Source organism: Ambystoma mexicanum, chromosome 6q, assembly GCF_040938575.1.
Source record: "Ambystoma mexicanum isolate Mex_15411 chromosome 6q, UKY_AmexF1_1, whole genome shotgun sequence".
Taxonomy (NCBI): domain Eukaryota; kingdom Metazoa; phylum Chordata; class Amphibia; order Caudata; family Ambystomatidae; genus Ambystoma; species Ambystoma mexicanum.
The window spans coordinates 1,631,719,209-1,631,741,491 of NC_090937.1; the positions used below are offsets into that span (position 1 = coordinate 1,631,719,209).

The following is a 22,283-nucleotide window of genomic DNA, read 5'->3' on the forward strand; positions in this document are numbered from 1 at the left end:
TGGCTTTGTAAGGCCTACTGCCCGCTTCACTCGAAACTGGGTCTAGGGTTGTCGGTTTGTAGGCTGTAAAAGCCCAGAAAAGCTCTTGTTCTCCAACCAGCAGAGTGGCGCAGCGGAAGCGTGCTGGGCCCATAACCCAGAGGTCGATGGATCGAAACCATCCTCTGCTAACTTTTTTCAAATTATGTTTTTGTGTCATGGCATTAGGGCACAAAGAGCTGTAAGTGCCTGGATGCAATGTCATTCCTTGAACTTGCTGCCTCGTTCCACTCTTGCGCTAAATAGGAGAGGGTCCCAGCCCAGCCAACAAAATGTACTGTTCAATCAAACCAAACTTAAAACCAAGCTCCTTTTTTAAGGGGTCCCGGGGAAATGTTGGGCTGACCGGCAAGACCTCATGATGCGAACTGCTTCTGCGTCAAACGCAAGCTTTTTTCATTCCCAGCCAATGACTTATTCTTATTTCTAAGGGCCGCTCCATCAGATAGCCCAGACAGGCAGGCGTTGGTGGTATAGTGGTGAGCATAGCTGCCTTCCAAGCAGTTGACCCGGGTTCGATTCCTGGCCAACGCAGATCAAATCTTTAAATTGTTCAAAATGCATTTTTTGGAAATCAGACTCATGCTGAAAGCAAAGCTGACACACTTTTCGTGAAAATCAAAACCCCATCCAGGAAAGGTTCTTGCATCCTAGTTTCTGCAACTGTCTATCGGTGAGGGGATTGAAGCGAGCAGGGCTCCTGGCCCCTCCCCGACAAAGCCCTGACGAAGGCCTGACAAAGGCCTATTCGCCTTGCCCTGACGGGCCTTGGTCCCAGCAGGCCACCGAGCACAGCACCTCAGCCTATTAGAGTGAGGTTTCAGGATCTCTCTCATCCTGTAAACCAACATACTGAAGAAGGTGAAACGTGTGGCTGCGCTCCTCACATGCTGAAGCAGCAGCAGCCCTTTCCCTGAAGCAAAGTTCCTTCATTCCTCCCTCCCATAACCCTTAGCAGGGGATTTATGGTAATTGAGTTGAGTTTCCAAACTGGCCCTTCCTTCCTTCCTTCCCATATCTGCCAGCTCGAGAAGGCTTGTTTTGTTGCACCTGGGAAGTAAAGTATCTATTTGCGAGAGAGAGAGAATGAGAGAGAGAGACAGAGAGAGAGAGACAGAGAGAGAAGGGGAAGGGGTGTTGGCAGTTAGGGTGTGAGCTAGAGAAATGAGGCCTGTCTGCAAAAGGCCATGGGATGGGAGTGCGTGGTTGCAGGTTGTTTGGCTTTGTAAGGCCTACTGCCCGCTTCACTCGAAACTGGGTCTAGGGTTGTCGGTTTGTAGGCTGTAAAAGCCCAGAAAAGCTCTTGTTCTCCAACCAGCAGAGTGGCGCAGCGGAAGCGTGCTGGGCCCATAACCCAGAGGTCGATGGATCGAAACCATCCTCTGCTAACTTTTTTCAAATTATGTTTTTGTGTCATGGCATTAGGGCACAAAGAGCTGTAAGTGCCTGGATGCAATGTCATTCCTTGAACTTGCTGCCTCGTTCCACTCTTGCGCTAAATAGGAGAGGGTCCCAGCCCAGCCAACAAAATGTACTGTTCAATCAAACCAAACTTAAAACCAAGCTCCTTTTTTAAGGGGTCCCGGGGAAATGTTGGGCTGACCGGCAAGACCTCATGATGCGAACTGCTTCTGCGTCAAACGCAAGCTTTTTTTATTCCCAGCCAATGACTTATTCTTATTTCTAAGGGCCGCTCCATCAGATAGCCCAGACAGGCAGGCGTTGGTGGTATAGTGGTGAGCATAGCTGCCTTCCAAGCAGTTGACCCGGGTTCGATTCCTGGCCAACGCAGATCAAATCTTTAAATTGTTCAAAATGCATTTTTTGGAAATCAGACTCATGCTGAAATCAAAGCTGACACACTTTTCGTGAAAATCAAAACCCCATCCAGGAAAGGTTCTTGCATCCTAGTTTCTGCAACTGTCTATCGGTGAGGGGATTGAAGCGAGCAGGGCTCCTGGCCCCTCCCCGACAAAGCCCTGACGAAGGCCTGACAAAGGCCTATTCGCCTTGCCCTGACGGGCCTTGGTCCCAGCAGGCCACCGAGCACAGCACCTCAGCCTATTAGAGTGAGGTTTCAGGATCTCTCTCATCCTGTAAACCAACATACTGAAGAAGGTGAAACGTGTGGCTGCGCTCCTCACATGCTGAAGCAGCAGCAGCCCTTTCCCTGAAGCAAAGTTCCTTCATTCCTCCCTCCCATAACCCTTAGCAGGGGATTTATGGTAATTGAGTTGAGTTTCCAAACTGGCCCTTCCTTCCTTCCTTCCCATATCTGCCAGCTCGAGAAGGCTTGTTTTGTTGCACCTGGGAAGTAAAGTATCTATTTGCGAGAGAGAGAGAATGAGAGAGAGAGACAGAGAGAGAGAGACAGAGAGAGAAGGGGAAGGGGTGTTGGCAGTTAGGGTGTGAGCTAGAGAAATGAGGCCTGTCTGCAAAAGGCCATGGGATGGGAGTGCGTGGTTGCAGGTTGTTTGGCTTTGTAAGGCCTACTGCCCGCTTCACTCGAAACTGGGTCTAGGGTTGTCGGTTTGTAGGCTGTAAAAGCCCAGAAAAGCTCTTGTTCTCCAACCAGCAGAGTGGCGCAGCGGAAGCGTGCTGGGCCCATAACCCAGAGGTCGATGGATCGAAACCATCCTCTGCTAACTTTTTTCAAATTATGTTTTTGTGTCATGGCATTAGGGCACAAAGAGCTGTAAGTGCCTGGATGCAATGTCATTCCTTGAACTTGCTGCCTCGTTCCACTCTTGCGCTAAATAGGAGAGGGTCCCAGCCCAGCCAACAAAATGTACTGTTCAATCAAACCAAACTTAAAACCAAGCTCCTTTTTTAAGGGGTCCCGGGGAAATGTTGGGCTGACCGGCAAGACCTCATGATGCGAACTGCTTCTGCGTCAAACGCAAGCTTTTTTCATTCCCAGCCAATGACTTATTCTTATTTCTAAGGGCCGCTCCATCAGATAGCCCAGACAGGCAGGCGTTGGTGGTATAGTGGTGAGCATAGCTGCCTTCCAAGCAGTTGACCCGGGTTCGATTCCCGGCCAACGCAGATCAAATCTTTAAATTGTTCAAAATGCATTTTTTGGAAATCAGACTCATGCTGAAAGCAAAGCTGACACACTTTTCGTGAAAATCAAAACCCCATCCAGGAAAGGTTCTTGCATCCTAGTTTCTGCAACTGTCTATCGGTGAGGGGATTGAAGCGAGCAGGGCTCCTGGCCCCTCCCCGACAAAGCCCTGACGAAGGCCTGACAAAGGCCTATTCGCCTTGCCCTGACGGGCCTTGGTCCCAGCAGGCCACCGAGCACAGCACCTCAGCCTATTAGAGTGAGGTTTCAGGATCTCTCTCATCCTGTAAACGAACATACTGAAGAAGGTGAAACGTGTGGCTGCGCTCCTCACATGCTGAAGCAGCAGCAGCCCTTTCCCTGAAGCAAAGTTCCTTCATTCCTCCCTCCCATAACCCTTAGCAGGGGATTTATGGTAATTGAGTTGAGTTTCCAAACTGGCCCTTCCTTCCTTCCTTCCCATATCTGCCAGCTCGAGAAGGCTTGTTTTGTTGCACCTGGGAAGTAAAGTATCTATTTGCGAGAGAGAGAGAATGAGAGAGAGAGACAGAGAGAGAGAGACAGAGAGAGAAGGGGAAGGGGTGTTGGCAGTTAGGGTGTGAGCTAGAGAAATGAGGCCTGTCTGCAAAAGGCCATGTGATGGGAGTGCGTGGTTGCAGGTTGTTTGGCTTTGTAAGGCCTACTGCCCGCTTCACTCGAAACTGGGTCTAGGGTTGTCGGTTTGTAGGCTGTAAAAGCCCATAAAAGCTCTTGTTCTCCAACCAGCAGAGTGGCGCAGCGGAAGCGTGCTGGGCCCATAACCCAGAGGTCGATGGATCGAAACCATCCTCTGCTAACTTTTTTAAAATTATGTTTTTGTGTCATGGCATTAGGGCACAAAGAGCTGTAAGTGCCTGGATGCAATGTCATTCCTTGAACTTGCTGCCTCGTTCCACTCTTGCGCTAAATAGGAGAGGGTCCCAGCCCAGCCAACAAAATGTACTGTTCAATCAAACCAAACTTAAAACCAAGCTCCTTTTTTAAGGGGTCCCGGGGAAATGTTGGGCTGACCGGCAAGACCTCATGATGCGAACTGCTTCTGCGTCAAACGCAAGCTTTTTTCATTCCCAGCCAATGACTTATTCTTATTTCTAAGGGCCGCTCCATCAGATAGCCCAGACAGGCAGGCGTTGGTGGTATAGTGGTGAGCATAGCTGCCTTCCAAGCAATTGACCCGGGTTTGATTCCCGGCCAACGCAGATCAAATCTTTAAATTGTTCAAAATGCATTTTTTGGAAATCAGACTCATGCTGAAAGCAAAGCTGACACACTTTTCGTGAAAATCAAAACCCCATCCAGGAAAGGTTCTTGCATCCTAGTTTCTGCAACTGTCTATCGGTGAGGGGATTGAAGCGAGCAGGGCTCCTGGCCCCTCCCCGACAAAGCCCTGACGAAGGCCTGACAAAGGCCTATTCGCCTTGCCCTGACGGGCCTTGGTCCCAGCAGGCCACCGAGCACAGCACCTCAGCCTATTAGAGTGAGGTTTCAGGATCTCTCTCATCCTGTAAACCAACATACTGAAGAAGGTGAAACGTGTGGCTGCGCTCCTCACATGCTGAAGCAGCAGCAGCCCTTTCCCTGAAGCAAAGTTCCTTCATTCCTCCCTCCCATAACCCTTAGCAGGGGATTTATGGTAATTGAGTTGAGTTTCCAAACTGGCCCTTCCTTCCTTCCTTCCTTCCCATATCTGCCAGCTCGAGAAGGCTTGTTTTGTTGCACCTGGGAAGTAAAGTATCTATTTGCGAGAGAGAGAGAATGAGAGAGAGAGACAGAGAGAGAGAGACAGAGAGAGAAGGGGAAGGGGTGTTGGCAGTTAGGGTGTGAGCTAGAGAAATGAGGCCTGTCTGCAAAAGGCCATGGGATGGGAGTGCGTGGTTGCAGGTTGTTTGGCTTTGTAAGGCCTACTGCCCGCTTCACTCGAAACTGGGTCTAGGGTTGTCGGTTTGTAGGCTGTAAAAGCCCATAAAAGCTCTTGTTCTCCAACCAGCAGAGTGGCGCAGCGGAAGCGTGCTGGGCCCATAACCCAGAGGTCGATGGATCGAAACCATCCTCTGCTAACTTTTTTAAAATTATGTTTTTGTGTCATGGCATTAGGGCACAAAGAGCTGTAAGTGCCTGGATGCAATGTCATTCCTTGAACTTGCTGCCTCGTTCCACTCTTGCGCTAAATAGGAGAGGGTCCCAGCCCAGCCAACAAAATGTACTGTTCAATCAAACCAAACTTAAAACCAAGCTCCTTTTTTAAGGGGTCCCGGGGAAATGTTGGGCTGACCGGCAAGACCTCATGATGCGAACTGCTTCTGCGTCAAACGCAAGCTTTTTTCATTCCCAGCCAATGACTTATTCTTATTTCTAAGGGCCGCTCCATCAGATAGCCCAGACAGGCAGGCGTTGGTGGTATAGTGGTGAGCATAGCTGCCTTCCAAGCAGTTGACCCGGGTTCGATTCCCAGCCAACGCAGATCAAATCTTTAAATTGTTCAAAATGCATTTTTTGGAAATCAGACTCATGCTGAAAGCAAAGCTGACACACTTTTCGTGAAAATCAAAACCCCATCCAGGAAAGGTTCTTGCATCCTAGTTTCTGCAACTGTCTATCGGTGAGGGGATTGAAGCGAGCAGGGCTCCTGGCCCCTCCCCGACAAAGCCCTGACGAAGGCCTGACAAAGGCCTATTCGCCTTGCCCTGACGGGCCTTGGTCCCAGCAGGCCACCGAGCACAGCACCTCAGCCTATTAGAGTGAGGTTTCAGGATCTCTCTCATCCTGTAAACCAACATACTGAAGAAGGTGAAACGTGTGGCTGCGCTCCTCACATGCTGAAGCAGCAGCAGCCCTTTCCCTGAAGCAAAGTTCCTTCATTCCTCCCTCCCATAACCCTTAGCAGGGGATTTATGGTAATTGAGTTGAGTTTCCAAACTGGCCCTTCCTTCCTTCCTTCCCATATCTGCCAGCTCGAGAAGGCTTGTTTTGTTGCACCTGGGAAGTAAAGTATCTATTTGCGAGAGAGAGAGAATGAGAGAGAGAGACAGAGAGAGAGAGACAGAGAGAGAAGGGGAAGGGGTGTTGGCAGTTAGGGTGTGAGCTAGAGAAATGAGGCCTGTCTGCAAAAGGCCATGGGATGGGAGTGCGTGGTTGCAGGTTGTTTGGCTTTGTAAGGCCTACTGCCCGCTTCACTCGAAACTGGGTCTAGGGTTGTCGGTTTGTAGGCTGTAAAAGCCCAGAAAAGCTCTTGTTCTCCAACCAGCAGAGTGGCGCAGCGGAAGCGTGCTGGGCCCATAACCCAGAGGTCGATGGATCGAAACCATCCTCTGCTAACTTTTTTCAAATTATGTTTTTGTGTCATGGCATTAGGGCACAAAGAGCTGTAAGTGCCTGGATGCAATGTCATTCCTTGAACTTGCTGCCTCGTTCCACTCTTGCGCTAAATAGGAGAGGGTCCCAGCCCAGCCAACAAAATGTACTGTTCAATCAAACCAAACTTAAAACCAAGCTCCTTTTTTAAGGGGTCCCGGGGAAATGTTGGGCTGACCGGCAAGACCTCATGATGCGAACTGCTTCTGCGTCAAACGCAAGCTTTTTTCATTCCCAGCCAATGACTTATTCTTATTTCTAAGGGCCGCTCCATCAGATAGCCCAGACAGGCAGGCGTTGGTGGTATAGTGGTGAGCATAGCTGCCTTCCAAGCAGTTGACCCGGGTTCGATTCCCTGCCAACGCAGATCAAATCTTTAAATTGTTCAAAATGCATTTTTTGGAAATCAGACTCATGCTGAAAGCAAAGCTGACACACTTTTCGTGAAAATCAAAACCCCATCCAGGAAAGGTTCTTGCATCCTAGTTTCTGCAACTGTCTATCGGTGAGGGGATTGAAGCGAGCAGGGCTCCTGGCCCCTCCCCGACAAAGCCCTGACGAAGGCCTGACAAAGGCCTATTCGCCTTGCCCTGACGGGCCTTGGTCCCAGCAGGCCACCGAGCACAGCACCTCAGCCTATTAGAGTGAGGTTTCAGGATCTCTCTCATCCTGTAAACCAACATACTGAAGAAGGTGAAACGTGTGGCTGCGCTCCTCACATGCTGAAGCAGCAGCAGCCCTTTCCCTGAAGCAAAGTTCCTTCATTCCTCCCTCCCATAACCCTTAGCAGGGGATTTATGGTAATTGAGTTGAGTTTCCAAACTGGCCCTTCCTTCCTTCCTTCCCATATCTGCCAGCTCGAGAAGGCTTGTTTTGTTGCACCTGGGAAGTAAAGTATCTATTTGCGAGAGAGAGAGAATGAGAGAGAGAGACAGAGAGAGAGAGACAGAGAGAGAAGGGGAAGGGGTGTTGGCAGTTAGGGTGTGAGCTAGAGAAATGAGGCCTGTCTGCAAAAGGCCATGGGATGGGAGTGCGTGGTTGCAGGTTGTTTGGCTTTGTAAGGCCTACTGCCCGCTTCACTCGAAACTGGGTCTAGGGTTGTCGGTTTGTAGGCTGTAAAAGCCCAGAAAAGCTCTTGTTCTCCAACCAGCAGAGTGGCGCAGCGGAAGCGTGCTGGGCCCATAACCCAGAGGTCGATGGATCGAAACCATCCTCTGCTAACTTTTTTCAAATTATGTTTTTGTGTCATGGCATTAGGGCACAAAGAGCTGTAAGTGCCTGGATGCAATGTCATTCCTTGAACTTGCTGCCTCGTTCCACTCTTGCGCTAAATAGGAGAGGGTCCCAGCCCAGCCAACAAAATGTACTGTTCAATCAAACCAAACTTAAAACCAAGCTCCTTTTTTAAGGGGTCCCGGGGAAATGTTGGGCTGACCGGCAAGACCTCATGATGCGAACTGCTTCTGCGTCAAACGCAAGCTTTTTTCATTCCCAGCCAATGACTTATTCTTATTTCTAAGGGCCGCTCCATCAGATAGCCCAGACAGGCAGGTGTTGGTGGTATAGTGGTGAGCATAGCTGCCTTCCAAGCAGTTGACCCGGGTTCGATTCCCGGCCAACGCAGATCAAATCTTTAAATTGTTCAAAATGCATTTTTTGGAAATCAGACTCATGCTGAAAGCAAAGCTGACACACTTTTCGTGAAAATCAAAACCCCATCCAGGAAAGGTTCTTGCATCCTAGTTTCTGCAACTGTCTATCGGTGAGGGGATTGAAGCGAGCAGGGCTCCTGGCCCCTCCCCGACAAAGGCCTGACAAAGGCCTATTCGCCTTGCCCTGACGGGCCAAGGTCCCAGCAGGCCACCGAGCACAGCACCTCAGCCTATTAGAGTGAGGTTTCAGGATCTCTCTCATCCTGTAAACCAACATACTGAAGAAGGTGAAACGTGTGGCTGCGCTCCTCACATGCTGAAGCAGCAGCAGCCCTTTCCCTGAAGCAAAGTTCCTTCATTCCTCCCTCCCATAACCCTTAGCAGGGGATTTATGGTAATTGAGTTGAGTTTCCAAACTGGCCCTTCCTTCCTTCCTTCCCATATCTGCCAGCTCGAGAAGGCTTGTTTTGTTGCACCTGGGAAGTAAAGTATCTATTTGCGAGAGAGAGAGAATGAGAGAGAGAGACAGAGAGAGAGAGACAGAGAGAGAAGGGGAAGGGGTGTTGGCAGTTAGGGTGTGAGCTAGAGAAATGAGGCCTGTCTGCAAAAGGCCATGGGATGGGAGTGCGTGGTTGCAGGTTGTTTGGCTTTGTAAGGCCTACTGCCCGCTTCACTCGAAAATGGGTCTAGGGTTGTCGGTTTGTAGGCTGTAAAAGCCCAGAAAAGCTTTTGTTCTCCAACCAGCAAAGTGGCGCAGCGGAAGCGTGCTGGGCCCATAACCCAGAGGTCGATGGATCGAAACCATCCTCTGCTAACTTTTTTCAAATTATGTTTTTGTGTCATGGCATTAGGGCACAAAGAGCTGTAAGTGCCTGGATGCAATGTCATTCCTTGAACTTGCTGCCTCGTTCCACTCTTGCGCTAAATAGGAGAGGGTCCCAGCCCAGCCAACAAAATGTACTGTTCAATCAAACCAAACTTAAAACCAAGCTCCTTTTTTAAGGGGTCCCGGGGAAATGTTGGGCTGACCGGCAAGACCTCATGATGCGAACTGCTTCTGCGTCAAACGCGCAAGCTTTTTTCATTCCCAGCCAATGACTTATTCTTATTTCTAAGGGCCGCTCCATCAGATAGCCCAGACAGGCAGGCGTTGGTGGTATAGTGGTGAGCATAGCTGCCTTCCAAGCAGTTGACCCGGGTTTGATTCCCGGCCAACGCAGATCAAATCTTTAAATTGTTCAAAATGCATTTTTTGGAAATCAGACTCATGCTGAAAGCAAAGCTGACACACTTTTCGTGAAAATCAAAACCCCATCCAGGAAAGGTTCTTGCATCCTAGTTTCTGCAACTGTCTATCGGTGAGGGGATTGAAGCGAGCAGGGCTCCTGGCCCCTCCCCGACAAAGGCCTGACAAAGGCCTATTCGCCTTGCCCTGACGGGCCAAGGTCCCAGCAGGCCACCGAGCACAGCACCTCAGCCTATTAGAGTGAGGTTTCAGGATCTCTCTCATCCTGTAAACCAACATACTGAAGAAGGTGAAACGTGTGGCTGCGCTCCTCACATGCTGAAGCAGCAGCAGCCCTTTCCCTGAAGCAAAGTTCCTTCATTCCTCCCTCCCATAACCCTTAGCAGGGGATTTATGGTAATTGAGTTGAGTTTCCAAACTGGCCCTTCCTTCCTTCCTTCCCATATCTGCCAGCTCGAGAAGGCTTGTTTTGTTGCACCTGGGAAGTAAAGTATCTATTTGCGAGAGAGAGAGAATGAGAGAGAGAGACAGAGAGAGAGAGACAGAGAGAGAAGGGGAAGGGGTGTTGGCAGTTAGGGTGTGAGCTAGAGAAATGAGGCCTGTCTGCAAAAGGCCATGGGATGGGAGTGCGTGGTTGCAGGTTGTTTGGCTTTGTAAGGCCTACTGCCCGCTTCACTCGAAAATGGGTCTAGGGTTGTCGGTTTGTAGGCTGTAAAAGCCCAGAAAAGCTTTTGTTCTCCAACCAGCAGAGTGGCGCAGCGGAAGCGTGCTGGGCCCATAACCCAGAGGTCGATGGATCGAAACCATCCTCTGCTAACTTTTTTCAAATTATGTTTTTGTGTCATGGCATTAGGGCACAAAGAGCTGTAAGTGCCTGGATGCAATGTCATTCCTTGAACTTGCTGCCTCGTTCCACTCTTGCGCTAAATAGGAGAGGGTCCCAGCCCAGCCAACAAAATGTACTGTTCAATCAAACCAAACTTAAAACCAAGCTCCTTTTTTAAGGGGTCCCGGGGAAATGTTGGGCTGACCGGCAAGACCTCATGATGCGAACTGCTTCTGCGTCAAACGCAAGCTTTTTTCATTCCCAGCCAATGACTTATTCTTATTTCTAAGGGCCGCTCCATCAGATAGCCCAGACAGGCAGGCGTTGGTGGTATAGTGGTGAGCATAGCTGCCTTCCAAGCAGTTGACCCCGGTTCGATTCCCGGCCAACGCAGATCAAATCTTTAAATTGTTCAAAATGCATTTTTTGGAAATCAGACTCATGCTGAAAGCAAAGCTGACACACTTTTCGTGAAAATCAAAACCCCATCCAGGAAAGGTTCTTGCATCCTAGTTTCTGCAACTGTCTATCGGTGAGGGGATTGAAGCGAGCAGGGCTCCTGGCCCCTCCCCGACAAAGGCCTGACAAAGGCCTATTCGCCTTGCCCTGACGGGCCAAGGTCCCAGCAGGCCACCGAGCACAGCACCTCAGCCTATTAGAGTGAGGTTTCAGGATCTCTCTCATCCTGTAAACCAACATACTGAAGAAGGTGAAACGTGTGGCTGCGCTCCTCACATGCTGAAGCAGCAGCAGCCCTTTCCCTGAAGCAAAGTTCCTTCATTCCTCCCTCCCATAACCCTTAGCAGGGGATTTATGGTAATTGAGTTGAGTTTCCAAACTGGCCCTTCCTTCCTTCCTTCCCATATCTGCCAGCTCGAGAAGGCTTGTTTTGTTGCACCTGGGAAGTAAAGTATCTATTTGCGAGAGAGAGAGAATGAGAGAGAGAGACAGAGAGAGGGAGACAGAGAGAGAAGGGGAAGGGGTGTTGGCAGTTAGGGTGTGAGCTAGAGAAATGAGGCCTGTCTGCAAAAGGCCATGGGATGGGAGTGCGTGGTTGCAGGTTGTTTGGCTTTGTAAGGCCTACTGCCCGCTTCACTCGAAAATGGGTCTAGGGTTGTCGGTTTGTAGGCTGTAAAAGCCCAGAAAAGCTTTTGTTCTCCAACCAGCAGAGTGGCGCAGCGGAAGCGTGCTGGGCCCATAACCCAGAGGTCGATGGATCGAAACCATCCTCTGCTAAGTTTTTTCAAATTATGTTTTTGTGTCATGGCATTAGGGCACAAAGAGCTGTAAGTGCCTGGATGCAATGTCATTCCTTGAACTTGCTGCCTCGTTCCACTCTTGCGCTAAATAGGAGAGGGTCCCAGCCCAGCCAACAAAATGTACTGTTCAATCAAACCAAACTTAAAACCAAGCTCCTTTTTTAAGGGGTCCCGGGGAAATGTTGGGCTGACCGGCAAGACCTCATGATGCGAACTGCTTCTGCGTCAAACGCAAGCTTTTTTCATTCCCAGCCAATGACTTATTCTTATTTCTAAGGGCCGCTCCATCAGATAGCCCAGACAGGCAGGCGTTGGTGGTATAGTGGTGAGCATAGCTGCCTTCCAAGCAGTTGACCCGGGTTCGATTCCCGGCCAACGCAGATCAAATCTTTAAATTGTTCAAAATGCATTTTTTGGAAATCAGACTCATGCTGAAAGCAAAGCTGACACACTTTTCGTGAAAATCAAAACCCCATCCAGGAAAGGTTCTTGCATCCTAGTTTCTGCAACTGTCTATCGGTGAGGGGATTGAAGCGAGCAGGGCTCCTGGCCCCTCCCCGACAAAGGCCTGACAAAGGCCTATTCGCCTTGCCCTGACGGGCCTTGGTCCCAGCAGGCCACCGAGCACAGCACCTCAGCCTATTAGAGTGAGGTTTCAGGATCTCTCTCATCCTGTAAACCAACATACTGAAGAAGGTGAAACGTGTGGCTGCGCTCCTCACATGCTGAAGCAGCAGCAGCCCTTTCCCTGAAGCAAAGTTCCTTCATTCCTCCCTCCCATAACCCTTAGCAGGGGATTTATGGTAATTGAGTTGAGTTTCCAAACTGGCCCTTCCTTCCTTCCTTCCCATATCTGCCAGCTCGAGAAGGCTTGTTTTGTTGCACCTGGGAAGTAAAGTATCTATTTGCGAGAGAGAGAGAATGAGAGAGAGAGACAGAGAGAGAGAGACAGAGAGAGAAGGGGAAGGGGTGTTGGCAGTTAGGGTGTGAGCTAGAGAAATGAGGCCTGTCTGCAAAAGGCCATGGGATGGGAGTGCGTGGTTGCAGGTTGTTTGGCTTTGTAAGGCCTACTGCCCGCTTCACTCGAAACTGGGTCTAGGGTTGTCGGTTTGTAGGCTGTAAAAGCCCATAAAAGCGCTTGTTCTCCAACCAGCAGAGTGGCGCAGCGGAAGCGTGCTGGGCCCATAACCCAGAGGTCGATGGATCGAAACCATCCTCTGCTAACTTTTTTCAAATTATGTTTTTGTGTCATGGCATTAGGGCACAAAGAGCTGTAAGTGCCTGGATGCAATGTCATTCCTTGAACTTGCTGCCTCGTTCCACTCTTGCGCTAAATAGGAGAGGGTCCCAGCCCAGCCAACAAAATGTACTGTTCAATCAAACCAAACTTAAAACCAAGCTCCTTTTTTAAGGGGTCCCGGGGAAATGTTGGGCTGACCGGCAAGACCTCATGATGCGAACTGCTTCTGCGTCAAATGCAAGCTTTTTTCATTCCCAGCCAATGACTTATTCTTATTTCTAAGGGCCGCTCCATCAGATAGTCCAGACAGGCAGGCGTTGGTGGTATAGTGGTGAGCATAGCTGCCTTCCAAGCAGTTGACCCGGGTTCGATTCCCGGCCAACGCAGATCAAATCTTTAAATTGTTCAAAATGCATTTTTTGGAAATCAGACTCATGCTGAAAGCAAAGCTGACACACTTTTCGTGAAAATCAAAACCCCATCCAGGAAAGGTTCTTGCATCCTAGTTTCTGCAACTGTCTATCGGTGAGGGGATTGAAGCGAGCAGGGCTCCTGGCCCCTCCCCGACAAAGCCCTGACGAAGGCCTGACAAAGGCCTATTCGCCTTGCCCTGACGGGCCTTGGTCCCAGCAGGCCACCGAGCACAGCACCTCAGCCTATTAGAGTGAGGTTTCAGGATCTCTCTCATCCTGTAAACCAACATACTGAAGAAGGTGAAACGTGTGGCTGCGCTCCTCACATGCTGAAGCAGCAGCAGCCCTTTCCCTGAAGCAAAGTTCCTTCATTCCTCCCTCCCATAACCCTTAGCAGGGGATTTATGGTAATTGAGTTGAGTTTCCAAACTGGCCCTTCCTTCCTTCCTTCCCATATCTGCCAGCTCGAGAAGGCTTGTTTTGTTGCACCTGGGAAGTAAAGTATCTATTTGCGAGAGAGAGAGAATGAGAGAGAGAGACAGAGAGAGAGAGACAGAGAGAGAAGGGGAAGGGGTGTTGGCAGTTAGGGTGTGAGCTAGAGAAATGAGGCCTGTCTGCAAAAGGCCATGGGATGGGAGTGCGTGGTTGCAGGTTGTTTGGCTTTGTAAGGCCTACTGCCCGCTTCACTCGAAACTGGGTCTAGGGTTGTCGGTTTGTAGGCTGTAAAAGCCCAGAAAAGCTCTTGTTCTCCAACCAGCAGAGTGGCGCAGCGGAAGCGTGCTGGGCCCATAACCCAGAGGTCGATGGATCGAAACCATCTTCTGCTAACTTTTTTCAAATTATGTTTTTGTGTCATGGCATTAGGGCACAAAGAGCTGTAAGTGCCTGGATGCAATGTCATTCCTTGAACTTGCTGCCTCGTTCCACTCTTGCGCTAAATAGGAGAGGGTCCCAGCCCAGCCAACAAAATGTACTGTTCAATCAAACCAAACTTAAAACCAAGCTCCTTTTTTAAGGGGTCCCGGGGAAATGTTGGGCTGACCGGCAAGACCTCATGATGCGAACTGCTTCTGCGTCAAACGCAAGCTTTTTTCATTCCCAGCCAATGACTTATTCTTATTTCTAAGGGCCGCTCCATCAGATAGCCCAGACAGGCAGGCGTTGGTGGTATAGTGGTGAGCATAGCTGCCTTCCAAGCAGTTGACCCGGGTTCGATTCCCGGCCAACGCAGATCAAATCTTTAAATTGTTCAAAATGCATTTTTTGGAAATCAGACTCATGCTGAAAGCAAAGCTGACACACTTTTCGTGAAAATCAAAACCCCATCCAGGAAAGGTTCTTGCATCCTAGTTTCTGCAACTGTCTATCGGTGAGGGGATTGAAGCGAGCAGGGCTCCTGGCCCCTCCCCGACAAAGCCCTGACGAAGGCCTGACAAAGGCCTATTCGCCTTGCCCTGACGGGCCTTGGTCCCAGCAGGCCACCGAGCACAGCACCTCAGCCTATTAGAGTGAGGTTTCAGGATCTCTCTCATCCTGTAAACCAACATACTGAAGAAGGTGAAACGTGTGGCTGCGCTCCTCACATGCTGAAGCAGCAGCAGCCCTTTCCCTGAAGCAAAGTTCCTTCATTCCTCCCTCCCATAACCCTTAGCAGGGGATTTATGGTAATTGAGTTGAGTTTCCAAACTGGCCCTTCCTTCCTTCCTTCCCATATCTGCCAGCTCGAGAAGGCTTGTTTTGTTGCACCTGGGAAGTAAAGTATCTATTTGCGAGAGAGAGAGAATGAGAGAGAGAGACAGAGAGAGAGAGACAGAGAGAGAAGGGGAAAGGGTGTTGGCAGTTAGGGTGTGAGCTAGAGAAATGAGGCCTGTCTGCAAAAGGCCATGGGATGGGAGTGCGTGGTTGCAGGTTGTTTGGCTTTGTAAGGCCTACTGCCCGCTTCACTCGAAACTGGGTCTAGGGTTGTCGGTTTGTAGGCTGTAAAAGCCCATAAAAGCTCTTGTTCTCCAACCAGCAGAGTGGCGCAGCGGAAGCGTGCTGGGCCCATAACCCAGAGGTCGATGGATCGAAACCATCCTCTGCTAACTTTTTTCAAATTATGTTTTTGTGTCATGGCATTAGGGCACAAAGAGCTGTAAGTGCCTGGATGCAATGTCATTCCTTGAACTTGCTGCCTCGTTCCACTCTTGCGCTAAATAGGAGAGGGTCCCAGCCCAGCCAACAAAATGTACTGTTCAATCAAACCAAACTTAAAACCAAGCTCCTTTTTTAAGGGGTCCCGGGTAAATGTTGGGCTGACCGGCAAGACCTCATGATGCGAACTGCTTCTGCGTCAAACGCAAGCTTTTTTCATTCCCAGCCAATGACTTATTCTTATTTCTAAGGGCCGCTCCATCAGATAGCCCAGACAGGCAGGCGTTGGTGGTATAGTGGTGAGCATAGCTGCCTTCCAAGCAGTTGACCCCGGTTCGATTCCCGGCCAACGCAGATCAAATCTTTAAATTGTTCAAAATGCATTTTTTGGAAATCAGACTCATGCTGAAAGCAAAGCTGACACACTTTTCGTGAAAATCAAAACCCCATCCAGGAAAGGTTCTTGCATCCTAGTTTCTGCAACTGTCTATCGGTGAGGGGATTGAAGCGAGCAGGGCTCCTGGCCCCTCCCCGACAAAAGCCTGACAAAGGCCTATTCGCCTTGCCCTGACGGGCCAAGGTCCCAGCAGGCCACCGAGCACAGCACCTCAGCCTATTAGAGTGAGGTTTCAGGATCTCTCTCATCCTGTAAACCAACATACTGAAGAAGGTGAAACGTGTGGCTGCGCTCCTCACATGCTGAAGCAGCAGCAGCCCTTTCCCTGAAGCAAAGTTCCTTCATTCCTCCCTCCCATAACCCTTAGCAGGGGATTTATGGTAATTGAGTTGAGTTTCCAAACTGGCCCTTCCTTCCTTCCTTCCCATATCTGCCAGCTCGAGAAGGCTTGTTTTGTTGCACCTGGGAAGTAAAGTATCTATTTGCGAGAGAGAGAGAATGAGAGAGAGAGACAGAGAGAGAGAGACAGAGAGAGAAGGGGAAGGGGTGTTGGCAGTTAGGGTGTGAGCTAGAGAAATGAGGCCTGTCTGCAAAAGGCCATGGGATGGGAGTGCGTGGTTGCAGGTTGTTTGGCTTTGTAAGGCCTACTGCCCGCTTCACTCGAAAATGGGTCTAGGGTTGTCGGTTTGTAGGCTGTAAAAGCCCAGAAAAGCTTTTGTTCTCCAACCAGCAGAGTGGCGCAGCGGAAGCGTGCTGGGCCCATAACCCAGAGGTCGATGGATCGAAACCATCCTCTGCTAACTTTTTTCAAATTATGTTTTTGTGTCATGGCATTAGGGCACAAAGAGCTGTAAGTGCCTGGATGCAATGTCATTCCTTGAACTTGCTGCCTCGTTCCACTCTTGCGCTAAATAGGAGAGGGTCCCAGCCCAGCCAACAAAATGTACTGTTCAATCAAACCAAACTTAAAACCAAGCTCCTTTTTTAAGGGGTCCCGGGGAAATGTTGGGCTGACCGGCAAGACCTCATGATGCGAACTGCTTCTGCGTCAAACGCAAGCTTTTTTCATTCCCAGCCAATGACTTATTCTTATTTCTAAGGGCCGCTCCATCAGATAGCCCAGACACGCAGGCGTTGGTGGTATAGTGGTGAGCATAGCTGCCTTCCAAGCAGTTGACCCGGGTTCGATTCCCGGCCAACGCAGATCAAATCTTTAAATTGTTCAAAATGCATTTTTTGGAAATCAGACTCATGCTGAAAGCAAAGCTGACACACTTTTCGTGAAAATCAAAACCCCATCCAGGAAAGGTTCTTGCATCCTAGTTTCTGCAACTGTCTATCGGTGAGGGGATTGAAGCGAGCAGGGCTCCTGGCCCCTCCCCGACAAAGCCCTGACGAAGGCCTGACAAAGGCCTATTCGCCTTGCCCTGACGGGCCTTGGTCCCAGCAGGCCACCGAGCACAGCACCTCAGCCTATTAGAGTGAGGTTTCAGGATCTCTCTCATCCTGTAAACCAACATACTGAAGAAGGTGAAACGTGTGGCTGCGCTCCTCACATGCTGAAGCAGCAGCAGCCCTTTCCCTGAAGCAAAGTTCCTTCATTCCTCCCTCCCATAACCCTTAGCAGGGGATTTATGGTAATTGAGTTGAGTTTCCAAACTGGCCCTTCCTTCCTTCCTTCCCATATCTGCCAGCTCGAGAAGGCTTGTTTTGTTGCACCTGGGAAGTAAAGTATCTATTTGCGAGAGAGAGAGAATGAGAGAGAGAGACAGAGAGAGAGAGACAGAGAGAGAAGGGGAAGGGGTGTTGGCAGTTAGGGTGTGAGCTAGAGAAATGAGGCCTGTCTGCAAAAGGCCATGGGATGGGAGTGCGTGGTTGCAGGTTGTTTGGCTTTGTAAGGCCTACTGCCCGCTTCACTCGAAAATGGGTCTAGGGTTGTCGGTTTGTAGGCTGTAAAAGCCCAGAAAAGCTTTTGTTCTCCAACCAGCAGAGTGGCGCAGCGGAAGCGTGCTGGGCCCATAACCCAGAGGTCGATGGATCGAAACCATCCTCTGCTAACTTTTTTCAAATTATGTTTTTGTGTCATGGCATTAGGGCACAAAGAGCTGTAAGTGCCTGGATGCAATGTCATTCCTTGAACTTGCTGCCTCGTTCCACTCTTGCGCTAAATAGGAGAGGGTCCCAGCCCAGCCAACAAAATGTACTGTTCAATCAAACCAAACTTAAAACCAAGCTCCTTTTTTAAGGGGTCCCGGGGAAATGTTGGGCTGACCGGCAAGACCTCATGATGCGAACTGCTTCTGCGTCAAACGCAAGCTTTTTTCATTCCCAGCCAATGACTTATTCTTATTTCTAAGGGCCGCTCCATCAGATAGCCCAGACAGGCAGGCGTTGGTGGTATAGTGGTGAGCATAGCTGCCTTCCAAGCAGTTGACCCCGGTTCGATTCCCGGCCAACGCAGATCAAATCTTTAAATGTTCAAAATGCATTTTTTGGAAATCAGACTCATGCTGAAAGCAAAGCTGACACACTTTTCGTGAAAATCAAAACCCCATCCAGGAAAGGTTCTTGCATCCTAGTTTCTGCAACTGTCTATCGGTGAGGGGATTGAAGCGAGCAGGGCTCCTGGCCCCTCCCCGACAAAGGCCTGACAAAGGCCTATTCGCCTTGCCCTGACGGGCCAAGGTCCCAGCAGGCCACCGAGCACAGCACCTCAGCCTATTAGAGTGAGGTTTCAGGATCTCTCTCATCCTGTAAACCAACATACTGAAGAAGGTGAAACGTGTGGCTGCGCTCCTCACATGCTGAAGCAGCAGCAGCCCTTTCCCTGAAGCAAAGTTCCTTCATTCCTCCCTCCCATAACCCTTAGCAGGGGATTTATGGTAATTGAGTTGAGTTTCCAAACTGGCCCTTCCTTCCTTCCTTCCCATATCTGCCAGCTCGAGAAGGCTTGTTTTGTTGCACCTGGGAAGTAAAGTATCTATTTGCGAGAGAGAGAGAATGAGAGAGAGAGACAGAGAGAGAGAGACAGAGAGAGAAGGGGAAGGGGTGTTGGCAGTTAGGGTGTGAGCTAGAGAAATGAGGCCTGTCTGCAAAAGGCCATGGGATGGGAGTGCGTGGTTGCAGGTTGTTTGGCTTTGTAAGGCCTACTGCCCGCTTCACTCGAAACTGGGTCTAGGGTTGTCGGTTTGTAGGCTGTAAAAGCCCATAAAAGCGCTTGTTCTCCAACCAGCAGAGTGGCGCAGCGGAAGCGTGCTGGGCCCATAACCCAGAGGTCGATGGATCGAAACCATCCTCTGCTAACTTTTTTCAAATTATGTTTTTGTGTCATGGCATTAGGGCACAAAGAGCTGTAAGTGCCTGGATGCAATGTCATTCCTTGAACTTGCTGCCTCGTTCCACTCTTGCGCTAAATAGGAGAGGGTCCCAGCCCAGCCAACAAAATGTACTGTTCAATCAAACCAAACTTAAAACCAAGCTCCTTTTTTAAGGGGTCCCGGGGAAATGTTGGGCTGACCGGCAAGACCTCATGATGCGAACTGCTTCTGCGTCAAATGCAAGCTTTTTTCATTCCCAGCCAATGACTTATTCTTATTTCTAAGGGCCGCTCCATCAGATAGTCCAGACAGGCAGGCGTTGGTGGTATAGTGGTGAGCATAGCTGCCTTCCAAGCAGTTGACCCGGGTTCGATTCCCGGCCAACGCAGATCAAATCTTTAAATTGTTCAAAATGCATTTTTTGGAAATCAGACTCATGCTGAAAGCAAAGCTGACACACTTTTCGTGAAAATCAAAACCCCATCCAGGAAAGGTTCTTGCATCCTAGTTTCTGCAACTGTCTATCGGTGAGGGGATTGAAGCGAGCAGGGCTCCTGGCCCCTCCCCGACAAAGCCCTGACGAAGGCCTGACAAAGGCCTATTCGCCTTGCCCTGACGGGCCTTGGTCCCAGCAGGCCACCGAGCACAGCACCTCAGCCTATTAGAGTGAGGTTTCAGGATCTCTCTCATCCTGTAAACCAACATACTGAAGAAGGTGAAACGTGTGGCTGCGCTCCTCACATGCTGAAGCAGCAGCAGCCCTTTCCCTGAAGCAAAGTTCCTTCATTCCTCCCTCCCATAACCCTTAGCAGGGGATTTATGGTAATTGAGTTGAGTTTCCAAACTGGCCCTTCCTTCCTTCCTTCCCATATCTGCCAGCTCGAGAAGGCTTGTTTTGTTGCACCTGGGAAGTAAAGTATCTATTTGCGAGAGAGAGAGAATGAGAGAGAGAGACAGAGAGAGAGAGACAGAGAGAGAAGGGGAAGGGGTGTTGGCAGTTAGGGTGTGAGCTAGAGAAATGAGGCCTGTCTGCAAAAGGCCATGGGATGGGAGTGCGTGGTTGCAGGTTGTTTGGCTTTGTAAGGCCTACTGCCCGCTTCACTCGAAACTGGGTCTAGGGTTGTCGGTTTGTAGGCTGTAAAAGCCCATAAAAGCTCTTGTTCTCCAACCAGCAGAGTGGCGCAGCGGAAGCGTGCTGGGCCCATAACCCAGAGGTCGATGGATCGAAACCATCCTCTGCTAACTTTTTTCAAATTATGTTTTTGTGTCATGGCATTAGGGCACAAAGAGCTGTAAGTGCCTGGATGCAATGTCATTCCTTGAACTTGCTGCCTCGTTCCACTCTTGCGCTAAATAGGAGAGGGTCCCAGCCCAGCCAACAAAATGTACTGTTCAATCAAACCAAACTTAAAACCAAGCTCCTTTTTTAAGGGGTCCCGGGGAAATGTTGGGCTGACCGGCAAGACCTCATGATGCGAACTGCTTCTGCGTCAAACGCAAGCTTTTTTCATTCCCAGCCAATGACTTATTCTTATTTCTAAGGGCCGCTCCATCAGATAGCCCAGACAGGCAGGCGTTGGTGGTATAGTGGTGAGCATAGCTGCCTTCCAAGCAGTTGACCCCGGTTCGATTCCCGGCCAACGCAGATCAAATCTTTAAATTGTTCAAAATGCATTTTTTGGAAATCAGACTCATGCTGAAAGCAAAGCTGACACACTTTTCGTGAAAATCAAAACCCCATCCAGGAAAGGTTCTTGCATCCTAGTTTCTGCAACTGTCTATCGGTGAGGGGATTGAAGCGAGCAGGGCTCCTGGCCCCTCCCCGACAAAGGCCTGACAAAGGCCTATTCGCCTTGCCCTGACGGGCCAAGGTCCCAGCAGGCCACCGAGCACAGCACCTCAGCCTATTAGAGTGAGGTTTCAGGATCTCTCTCATCCTGTAAACCAACATACTGAAGAAGGTGAAACGTGTGGCTGCGCTCCTCACATGCTGAAGCAGCAGCAGCCCTTTCCCTGAAGCAAAGTTCCTTCATTCCTCCCTCCCATAACCCTTAGCAGGGGATTTATGGTAATTGAGTTGAGTTTCCAAACTGGCCCTTCCTTCCTTCCTTCCCATATCTGCCAGCTCGAGAAGGCTTGTTTTGTTGCACCTGGGAAGTAAAGTATCTATTTGCGAGAGAGAGAGAATGAGAGAGAGAGACAGAGAGAGAGAGACAGAGAGAGAAGGGGAAGGGGTGTTGGCAGTTAGGGTGTGAGCTAGAGAAATGAGGCCTGTCTGCAAAAGGCCATGGGATGGGAGTGCGTGGTTGCAGGTTGTTTGGCTTTGTAAGGCCTACTGCCCGCTTCACTCGAAAATGGGTCTAGGGTTGTCGGTTTGTAGGCTGTAAAAGCCCAGAAAAGCTTTTGTTCTCCAACCAGCAGAGTGGCGCAGCGGAAGCGTGCTGGGCCCATAACCCAGAGGTCGATGGATCGAAACCATCCTCTGCTAACTTTTTTCAAATTATGTTTTTGTGTCATGGCATTAGGGCACAAAGAGCTGTAAGTGCCTGGATGCAATGTCATTCCTTGAACTTGCTGCCTCGTTCCACTCTTGCGCTAAATAGGAGAGGGTCCCAGCCCAGCCAACAAAATGTACTGTTCAATCAAACCAAACTTAAAACCAAGCTCCTTTTTTAAGGGGTCCCGGGGAAATGTTGGGCTGACCGGCAAGACCTCATGATGCGAACTGCTTCTGCGTCAAACGCAAGCTTTTTTCATTCCCAGCCAATGACTTATTCTTATTTCTAAGGGCCGCTCCATCAGATAGCCCAGACAGGCAGGCGTTGGTGGTATAGTGGTGAGCATAGCTGCCTTCCAAGCAGTTGACCCGGGTTCGATTCCCGGCCAACGCAGATCAAATCTTTAAATTGTTCAAAATGCATTTTTTGGAAATCAGACTCATGCTGAAAGCAAAGCTGACACACTTTTCGTGAAAATCAAAACCCCATCCAGGAAAGGTTCTTGCATCCTAGTTTCTGCAACTGTCTATCGGTGAGGGGATTGAAGCGAGCAGGGCTCCTGGCCCCTCCCCGACAAAGGCCTGACAAAGGCCTATTCGCCTTGCCCTGACGGGCCTTGGTCCCAGCAGGCCACCGAGCACAGCACCTCAGCCTATTAGAGTGAGGTTTCAGGATCTCTCTCATCCTGTAAACCAACATACTGAAGAAGGTGAAACGTGTGGCTGCGCTCCTCACATGCTGAAGCAGCAGCAGCCCTTTCCCTGAAGCAAAGTTCCTTCATTCCTCCCTCCCATAACCCTTAGCAG

The 22,283-nt window shown here is 49.9% G+C and overlaps 23 non-coding genes across 23 annotated transcripts; all 23 read left to right on the forward strand.

Moving 5' to 3' along the window:
• Positions 1-98: 98 nt before the first annotated feature.
• TRNAM-CAU (transfer RNA methionine (anticodon CAU)) lies at positions 99-170 on the forward strand. Its single transcript has one exon. It is a non-coding gene; the product is annotated as a tRNA-Met (tRNA).
• A 1,185-nt stretch (positions 171-1,355) lies between these two features.
• On the forward strand, positions 1,356-1,427 carry TRNAM-CAU (transfer RNA methionine (anticodon CAU)). Its single transcript has one exon. It is a non-coding gene; the product is annotated as a tRNA-Met (tRNA).
• A 1,185-nt stretch (positions 1,428-2,612) lies between these two features.
• Positions 2,613-2,684, forward strand: TRNAM-CAU (transfer RNA methionine (anticodon CAU)). Its single transcript has one exon. It is a non-coding gene; the product is annotated as a tRNA-Met (tRNA).
• A 331-nt stretch (positions 2,685-3,015) lies between these two features.
• On the forward strand, positions 3,016-3,087 carry TRNAG-UCC (transfer RNA glycine (anticodon UCC)). The gene has a single exon. It is a non-coding gene; the product is annotated as a tRNA-Gly (tRNA).
• A 782-nt stretch (positions 3,088-3,869) lies between these two features.
• On the forward strand, positions 3,870-3,941 carry TRNAM-CAU (transfer RNA methionine (anticodon CAU)). Its single transcript has one exon. It is a non-coding gene; the product is annotated as a tRNA-Met (tRNA).
• Positions 3,942-5,130: 1,189 nt separating this feature from the next.
• On the forward strand, positions 5,131-5,202 carry TRNAM-CAU (transfer RNA methionine (anticodon CAU)). The gene has a single exon. It is a non-coding gene; the product is annotated as a tRNA-Met (tRNA).
• Positions 5,203-6,387: 1,185 nt separating this feature from the next.
• On the forward strand, positions 6,388-6,459 carry TRNAM-CAU (transfer RNA methionine (anticodon CAU)). The gene has a single exon. It is a non-coding gene; the product is annotated as a tRNA-Met (tRNA).
• A 1,185-nt stretch (positions 6,460-7,644) lies between these two features.
• On the forward strand, positions 7,645-7,716 carry TRNAM-CAU (transfer RNA methionine (anticodon CAU)). The gene has a single exon. It is a non-coding gene; the product is annotated as a tRNA-Met (tRNA).
• Positions 7,717-10,138: 2,422 nt separating this feature from the next.
• Positions 10,139-10,210, forward strand: TRNAM-CAU (transfer RNA methionine (anticodon CAU)). The gene has a single exon. It is a non-coding gene; the product is annotated as a tRNA-Met (tRNA).
• Positions 10,211-11,384: 1,174 nt separating this feature from the next.
• Positions 11,385-11,456, forward strand: TRNAM-CAU (transfer RNA methionine (anticodon CAU)). Its single transcript has one exon. It is a non-coding gene; the product is annotated as a tRNA-Met (tRNA).
• A 331-nt stretch (positions 11,457-11,787) lies between these two features.
• Positions 11,788-11,859, forward strand: TRNAG-UCC (transfer RNA glycine (anticodon UCC)). The gene has a single exon. It is a non-coding gene; the product is annotated as a tRNA-Gly (tRNA).
• A 771-nt stretch (positions 11,860-12,630) lies between these two features.
• On the forward strand, positions 12,631-12,702 carry TRNAM-CAU (transfer RNA methionine (anticodon CAU)). Its single transcript has one exon. It is a non-coding gene; the product is annotated as a tRNA-Met (tRNA).
• Positions 12,703-13,033: 331 nt separating this feature from the next.
• Positions 13,034-13,105, forward strand: TRNAG-UCC (transfer RNA glycine (anticodon UCC)). Its single transcript has one exon. It is a non-coding gene; the product is annotated as a tRNA-Gly (tRNA).
• Positions 13,106-14,290: 1,185 nt separating this feature from the next.
• Positions 14,291-14,362, forward strand: TRNAG-UCC (transfer RNA glycine (anticodon UCC)). The gene has a single exon. It is a non-coding gene; the product is annotated as a tRNA-Gly (tRNA).
• A 782-nt stretch (positions 14,363-15,144) lies between these two features.
• Positions 15,145-15,216, forward strand: TRNAM-CAU (transfer RNA methionine (anticodon CAU)). Its single transcript has one exon. It is a non-coding gene; the product is annotated as a tRNA-Met (tRNA).
• A 1,174-nt stretch (positions 15,217-16,390) lies between these two features.
• Positions 16,391-16,462, forward strand: TRNAM-CAU (transfer RNA methionine (anticodon CAU)). The gene has a single exon. It is a non-coding gene; the product is annotated as a tRNA-Met (tRNA).
• A 331-nt stretch (positions 16,463-16,793) lies between these two features.
• TRNAG-UCC (transfer RNA glycine (anticodon UCC)) lies at positions 16,794-16,865 on the forward strand. Its single transcript has one exon. It is a non-coding gene; the product is annotated as a tRNA-Gly (tRNA).
• Positions 16,866-17,647: 782 nt separating this feature from the next.
• Positions 17,648-17,719, forward strand: TRNAM-CAU (transfer RNA methionine (anticodon CAU)). Its single transcript has one exon. It is a non-coding gene; the product is annotated as a tRNA-Met (tRNA).
• A 1,173-nt stretch (positions 17,720-18,892) lies between these two features.
• On the forward strand, positions 18,893-18,964 carry TRNAM-CAU (transfer RNA methionine (anticodon CAU)). The gene has a single exon. It is a non-coding gene; the product is annotated as a tRNA-Met (tRNA).
• A 331-nt stretch (positions 18,965-19,295) lies between these two features.
• Positions 19,296-19,367, forward strand: TRNAG-UCC (transfer RNA glycine (anticodon UCC)). The gene has a single exon. It is a non-coding gene; the product is annotated as a tRNA-Gly (tRNA).
• A 782-nt stretch (positions 19,368-20,149) lies between these two features.
• On the forward strand, positions 20,150-20,221 carry TRNAM-CAU (transfer RNA methionine (anticodon CAU)). Its single transcript has one exon. It is a non-coding gene; the product is annotated as a tRNA-Met (tRNA).
• A 1,174-nt stretch (positions 20,222-21,395) lies between these two features.
• On the forward strand, positions 21,396-21,467 carry TRNAM-CAU (transfer RNA methionine (anticodon CAU)). Its single transcript has one exon. It is a non-coding gene; the product is annotated as a tRNA-Met (tRNA).
• A 331-nt stretch (positions 21,468-21,798) lies between these two features.
• On the forward strand, positions 21,799-21,870 carry TRNAG-UCC (transfer RNA glycine (anticodon UCC)). The gene has a single exon. It is a non-coding gene; the product is annotated as a tRNA-Gly (tRNA).
• The last annotated feature ends 413 nt before the right edge of the window (positions 21,871-22,283 follow it).